The sequence below is a fragment of the Fukomys damarensis genome, unplaced genomic scaffold (assembly GCF_012274545.1).
Source record: "Fukomys damarensis isolate Sample0158 unplaced genomic scaffold, DMR_v1.0_HiC HiC_scaffold_1, whole genome shotgun sequence".
In the NCBI taxonomy this organism is placed as follows: Eukaryota; Metazoa; Chordata; class Mammalia; order Rodentia; family Bathyergidae; genus Fukomys; species Fukomys damarensis.
The window spans coordinates 69715009-69722511 of record NW_022900913.1 but is presented as its reverse complement, the minus strand read 5'-3'; the positions used below and the strand labels follow the sequence as shown (position 1 = coordinate 69722511).

At 48.7% G+C, this 7503-nt stretch overlaps 1 protein-coding gene across 9 annotated transcripts in view; it reads left to right on the top strand.

Annotated features, from left to right (window-relative positions):
* Arhgap22 (Rho GTPase activating protein 22) overlaps positions 1 to 7503 on the top strand; it is a 165707-nt gene that overhangs the window by 94827 nt on the left and 63377 nt on the right. The window lies entirely within an intron of this gene.

Sequence of the window (7503 nt, the reverse complement as noted above, 5' to 3'; positions counted from 1 at the left end):
GGAGCCTCGCGCCAGCCCTGACGCTCAGATGGACATCCAGGGCCATGTTTGAGCCAATGCCAGGCAAGCACTGCGCCCTGACATCCTCCCTGACTTCCTTCAGCACAGGAAGAGGGTCAGAGGAAAACAGTGAAGTCCTAGAAGTCTAAGATCCTGAGTAACTGCACAGACAGCCCCTCTCCCTTCCATGTCGAAGGCAGAGACCTGAGAACAAAGTCTTTGTAGGATGAAGCTAAAGAACTTGGAGCTCTTTGTTGCAGTGCTTGTTACCCCACTAATGTGCATGGATGTGTCATCTGTGAGTTGGGGTGACACAGTCAAGGCACTGGGTAGCCCCCAGTTTGCAGGATGGGGACCTTGCATAGTGGGGCCAGTTGCCAGCTGGTCTGGTGCATAGTTAAGCCTTGTTTTCTGTGGCATAGGATGTGGGGCAGGTTCACAGGCCCTGCCTATTGTAAGAGCTCTGCATAGTGCATTTTTGCTGTAACTATAAGATGTACCGTTAGGGGTTCAGGGGCTGTCAATACATAGAACTGAAGGTGAGGGGAATGACACACTGCAGCCAGACAGCACAGTTCAAACCTCTTCTTTTCCACCTCTGTAAGCATCCCAGGTACACTTATGCACTTTGTGCCTCAATTTTCCCATCTGTAGAATGGGGATTGCAGGAGGGCTCTAGTGGGTATTCATCTGTACATGTATAGAGAATGCTCAGGCAACACTTGGCATACAGTAGGTGCTTAGTAGCTGCTACCTTTATTACTGAAGCAATGTGCCACTAGATGGTCCCACGATATGCGCAGAGCTCCCGGAAGTGCTCCATCTTGGAGCTGTCTGCATCTGTCTGCTCATCCATGACCTCTGCCTCCCACTTTCTCAGCTGCTTTTCAGAAAGAGCAGGTGGGGGCAGGGGCCCGGTGCTGCAAGGCTCAGACTGGGACAATGGGCTTTGTAAAATCCTTCCCGGGGCAGTCCAGCCAAGTTCAATGGCTTCAGGCCACATGAACAGCAGGAGAAATGTAGCCCAGGAATTTCTCTCCAATGATGGTCCTGTCTTCTCTGTGGGAATTTGTGGTGCAGACACATTCCTTCCACAGGCAGAGTCCGTGCAGCTGAGATCCGTTGCTGTCCAGCTGGAAGTGGGCATTACAAGAGTGCCAGGGAACCGGCTCTCCCTGGCAGAGCTCCCAGCCTGCTCTGCGAGCCGACCCCCGCACCCAGGGCTTGCCAGCCCCTGTCCTGAGTCAAACTGCCCAGACAGTTTTCAAAACTGCTTCCCCAGTTGTCACCCAGTAGTGGGTTCCAGACATCTTGGACAGAATTTTCATCACCCTGAAGTTTTGAACTCACTTCTTTTTCCAAGCCGAGTACTCCCAGTGCAAGAGGAAGCAATTTCCCAATGCTCCAGAATTCTTTTAAGACACTCAATATGGTGCTCATTCCAGGTCTGGCTTACCAGCAGCTTTTGTCCATAGAGTTGTATTGGAACACGGCCATGCCCACTCATCCAGGCATCATCTCCAGCAGGTCGCCTGCTGCAGTCCAGGGGTGAGCAGGCGCAGACGGTGGCTTTGAGGCTTAGGCGTGTTTCCTGTCTGCCCTTTAGGAGAAGTTTACTGATTCCTGGTCTAAAACAAAGTGTGACACATTTGGGTACTGAGTGAGTTAGATAGGGGCAAGAAGCGGTGTGAGCAGGGGTAAGAGTTCACTGGTAGAGCACTGCTTAAAAAAAAAAAAGACAAAATAGTTGTATGCTATTGTTCCATTGGGCGACTATAGGTAACAGTGCTGTAGAGCTGGGTTTTATGGCACACGCTTGTACTCCCAGCACCCAGGAGACTGAGGCAGGAGAACTGCTGTGAGTTTGAGGCCATTCTGGGGTGCACAGACACAGCAAGTCTTTATCTTAGAAAAAAAAAAGCTAGAAGGATTATTTTGAAAGCTATCCCCATTAAAAATGATGAAAGTTACAAAGAGACAGATGTTCAACTTGATTTAAACATTGCCTAAGATATACAAGTATTGAGATATTGCATGGTATCCCATTAATATGCATACTTTTTGTTTTAATATATCAGTTAAAAATAACTTTAAAGTTAAGAAAAAATTTTAAAAAGTACCACATTCACTTATCCACTTTTACTCCCAATTTTCCTCAAAGGATTTGAAATGGCTTCTGAGAACACTCAGAATAAAATAATTATAACACAGTAGTAAAACAAAAAAAGAGTTTGAGAAAAGGCAAGTAAAAGTTGAAATGCAAAACAAGAAGCCAAAACACAAATATGAAAATTATTAGGACCTTTATACTTACCAAAAGCAAACTTTAATTTTTCCTGGAGGCCAAAAGGAAAAGAAAAATGAAATTAAGCTAAGTTTCATTAGAGGAGGGCCGGGGATTTGCCTTGCAAGTGCAAGGACCCCACTTCTATCCCTGGTAACAAACAAAAAAAAAAGTTGCATTAGAAAAAAGCATACTCATCCTTATAGGATCCATAGCTTTTCCTAGCATAAAGCTGTGAGGGGCTTGCTTCAAACAGAAAGAGTGATCTCTACTTCCCCAGTCATACTTAATCACAAGCAAAAAAGAAAGCAAGACAAGAGTCTGTCAGGTGAAGTTGCAGAGAGCTGATGTGGAAAGAGAGGGTCTGGCTAGCTTGCTTAACCCAACATCTGGCCAGATGTCTTAGTGCAGAGCTTGTGGCTGCCATGCACTGTGGCAGAGGTGCACAGAGCCACTGAGACAGGGTGTAAGGGTCCCCTTTCCATAGGTCCTATAGATCTGCTTGTTGCAGAACAAAAGCAGAAACTCCCAGGGACATCTCAGGTCTTCACTGACTAACCCCTTGCAGTGCCTGGCACAGAGCAGCCCCCCCAAGAAGTGCTTGACAGGGTGTGGACTGGGCTTCTCTTGAAAAACGAGGAAGTGGTATTAAGGCAGAGTCCTTTCTGGTTCCGGATCGTGTATAGCTGTGGTGTGTACATACTCATGAGCACAACATGGAGCTGAAACCCTGGCATGGATGAGGAACCCCATGGAGCAGAGGCTGAAGGAGGGCCAGGGAGATGCTGTCCACCAAGAGTCAGGATGTAGTGGTTGGTCCTTAGGAAGGTGGCCTGTGGCTGGATGCAGCAATGCATACTATAATCCCAGCATTTGAGAGGCTGAGCAGAAGGACTGCAAACTGGAGGCCAGGCTGGGCTGCATAGCAAGACTCTGTCTCAGAAAGCAAACAAAGCTGGGCGTGGTGACACACACCTATCGTCCCAGCACTTGGGAGGCTGAGGCAGGAGGATCGCTGTGAGTTCGAGACCAGCTTGGGCTACATGGTGAGTCCCAGTTCAGTCTCAACTACAGAGTGACATCCTGTCTCAAAAAACCAAAAAAAAAAAAAAGAAAGAAAAAGAAAGAAAGCAAACAAGAAGCTGGCCTGTGGATTCCTACTGCTCAGGTTCAATCTACAGGGTACCAAATGAGTGATATTGACAGCAAGTGCTCCCTGGCAGGAGTGTCCTCTCCTGTAGAGAGGGTATGATGACTACCACTGCACTGGCAGGAAGACTGAACAAGGAGACAGTGTCCAGAGGTTCTGGTTCATAGGACAGATGGTTTATAGTAACTGCAAAGCATCTTCATTTCTCTACTGGGAGCTTCCTAGACCAGGTGTGGGAACTCTCTAGAGGACATGGACAGGACTGAAAAGCTATGAGCGAGGAGGCATGGTGTTTTGAGTCAGGGTGTTACTACATGACCCATGCTGGCCTTGAACTTGCAGTGATCCTTCTGCTTCTGCCTTCCAAGTGCTGGGATTACAGGCGTGCACCACCACAACTGGCTCAGAGTTGTCTTTTTAGTCCAAAGTCTCATTGCAGATTTATGAGCCGTACAACCAAAGAGCAACTCATTAGCATGACCAGATACTGTTCTTTTCCCTCCAAAATATTTATCATAGACTCTTCTTTAAAAATCAGGGTGAGTTGGATTCCACTGTAAGCTCAGCCACTAATTAGCTGTGTGACTACATACAAATTACTTCCCTCTCTGTCCTTTCACGTCCTCTTTATATGGAAGTAATGATGAACAAACGCACAGAACTTCTCTGAGCCCTAAGAGAATTACTACCTTCTCAGCCTGGCAGATTGTCAGGGCTGGGCAGCATCAGCCATGAACAGGGCTGTGTAGTACCCCTTGTGCTTTAGTTCTATTGCCTTCCAACTGTCCAAAACTTGGCCATTTATTTACTCACCACCTGAGGATCCACTTCCAAGGTGACCTCACACACAGGGCTGCAAGTCAGTGCAGCTGGGGTTCCTCAGTCCTCCATTTGGCCTCTCCACATCACTAGATTAGGCTCTCTGAAGTGCAATGGTCTCAGGATAGTCTCATTGGTCACAGGGTAGGCATGGAATTCCCTGAAGACAAAAGTAGAAGCTGCCAACCCTGTTTAGGACTTGGGTTCAAACTGGCCCAGAGTCACCTTTGCCGTTTTCTGTTGGTTCAAGCAAATCCCAGGCTGGCCCAGACTGAAGGGTAGGTGTGAACATGCTCACTACCCAACTTCAGGTCTCCAGGGAAAGATAGGGAGTAGCATCAGGCTCTGGGCAGATAAGACAGCCCCTGCCTCACAGAACAGGTTCAGCTTTCCTCCCTAGTCACTTGCTCCATGGGTCCGCATCCCTTCCAGCTTGGCTCCCTGTACCCTGTGGTCTGCTGGGGCTTGGGTACTATAGGGTCTCCTGTCTCCCCTTCTGAGCAGGCAGCTTGAGTTCAGCTGAGGTCTTGCTGCCCTGAATGATCCTGATGTTTGGGTCCAGCTCAAGACAAACTAGGATTGGGATCAATTTGGGAGAGTAGAGCTATGTTCAAGAAAAGTGACTTTTCAAACAAATTCTGTGCTCAGTATGTAGATTTTCAACTGTAGCCCCAGATTCTGGGACAAAGTTAGGAAATACCATCCACTCATCTACCATTCAACCACCCAGCATCTATCCATCTATTTGACTATCTACACATCCATCCAATAATTCAGTTATCCTTCCAACCACTCACTTATCAATTCACCTACCCAAACACCCACCTACCTGTCCATCTGTCTGTATACTCATCTGTCCACTCATCCACCCCCCAGTGTGTTCATCTACCCACACATCCGCTGACCCACCTAACCATTCAGTTATCTGCCCAGTCACCCAGCCATCAATTCATAGACCCATACATCCATCTGTCTGTCCATTTATCTACCCATGTGTTCACTATCCTCTCTTCCAACCATCCACACATCCATTCACCTGTCAATGCATCCATATATCTGCCATCCCTCTGGTTCTGTCACTCTCACCTCATTGGCCTTGAGCAAAGTCTCTTCCCTTCCCTAAACTTTGGTTTCTTCCTCTGCAATTGAATCTCATGGTGTCTGCCTGGCAGGACTGTCCTGTGTTGGGTGGAGGGAGTAATATTTGTGAATTGCCTGGCACAGGGTGGGAAGCATAGAGTGAATGCAATTTTCCTTTCCCCTCAGGGAAGAAACACAACTAGACAACTGTAAAAAGGACAATGTGGGATCAGGAATTAAAGTGTGTGATACTAAAGGCAAAAAACACTAGAAGCTCTTGCCCTATTTGTCTGCTGGAACAGCCTTAGGGGTTGATATTTAAAGCCACTTTGAAAAGTCCAGTGTCCCAAAATATATTTGAACGGTTCAATGGCAATGTTGACCCTTTATAATAGGCTCATTTGAAAGATCCTGCCTTGGTACTTCCTCTTAGAAAGATAAACAAGCAGTCCACAATGGCCGCTGTGATGTTTTCTTTTAAATCTTGCTTTCCAAATGCAGGACTTGGCCGTTGGACAATCACCCAGGGGCTGGCTCCCCGCAGATGCGCTCCCTGAACGCAGAGCTCCCAGCTGGAATTCTTGGGGCCTCATTAAGCCTGCTATGACTAAGTGATCTTGCCCTTGTTGAAACTGTTTAGAAGGACTTGGCAGCCATCAGAAGGCAGGTTTCCCTGCTTTTTCTCAGTTACTCTCACTCTGACCCCATCTACAAGTCTTGAAGGGACTGCATCTTTCTTTCTGGATCTGCTGCAGGGCAGCCCTGTCTCTCCCCAACCCCACCTGGGTCTTTCTAAGGGGTTAAAAGTGAGGGAGCAGACATCTGTCCCACTGTTGTTAATCTCCCCTTTGAATGAACACTTAGCTCTTGGGAAAACCTCTTCCCACTCTAAATCATCAGAGTGCACCCCTTCCTGGTTCACTCTTCAGCCTCAGCCTCCTCTGCTCCTTTGCCTGCCTTTGGCCAAGGGACAAGAGTGCCCCCCCACCTCTGGCCTCCAGGAGGGAGGTAGGGAGAAAGTCCCCTGGAAGCCAAGGACCACAGCCCTGCCTGGGGCCAGGGACAAGTCTTGAGGACTGGAGGGGTGAGAGAGAACCTGGAACTCAGGACGCTGCTGGAGGGAGGTGGGAGGTGGAGTTCAGTGGTGAGGACAGGCACACGGCCCTGGGTTCCACCTCCAACTCATCCAAAAGACAGGTGAAGAACCCTGTAAATATAATATGAGAAGCTATGATTTCTCTCATTTGTTTACACAGTAATAACTGAATGTGCCTTCCTTTGACAAAGTGAGATCCAATATCTCCTGCCACCCACTTTCCTCCATCCCTCCCAGGATCCACTCCTGGTTCCTGGTTTCCTCCCGAATGTCAGGCCCCAGTGCCTAGACCAGACACAGGTGGAACACTGGGCACATGCTGCGGGTGTTTTGCATGAGTTCTGTGTGCACCTACATCCCAAAGCATTGTGCTGCCTTTTGACAGCCCTTTCCTGAGCACTTTGGTGGTTCTGTCTTTCTGCAACAACAGGCAAGGCTGCAGGGAAGAGCCTGGTGTAGGTTCCCTGGCCAAGGGCCAGCCTTTCTGTGGTGCTGGTTTGTAGCATTAATTTTAATAAAGCAGCTGATGTTACCCACAACAACCACACCCTCTTGGTAAAAGCTTGTTTGCTCAGATCCTTACCTGCACCTATGATGCTGTACACTCCTGCCATGCGCACAGCAACTTGTCAGGTGTGTTCAATAATTTTGTGCACACGCAGGTCTACATGGTTTTATTCTTACCAGGGCCCAGGCAAGCAGTTTCTGTTATTCCCTCCGTTTCGTAGATGGGGACATGAGCAGAGTGTAATGTCACTCAGCCTTTCATTGAATTTAATTTATGCTAGGTGACTTTTCAGGGAAGGGCAGTGACTTGCCCACCGTCATGAAAACGCTCCTCCTGCCACCGCACACAGTTGGGCGAGTTGAGTCCTGAGATCAGGGGGGCCTGAGACATCGCCACCCCAAGGCCCCCGGGAGGTGACTGCTCAGAGTGTCACAGTGAGGGCCCCTCAGCTAGGGTCGGCAAGAGGATAGAGGCCGGATCTGGCCCCAGCTCCCTTGAGGAATCGGCGACAGCTCAGCCCGCGCAGGAGCGCCCCCTGGCCGCAGCTGGGCGCGCGGCTGTGCGCC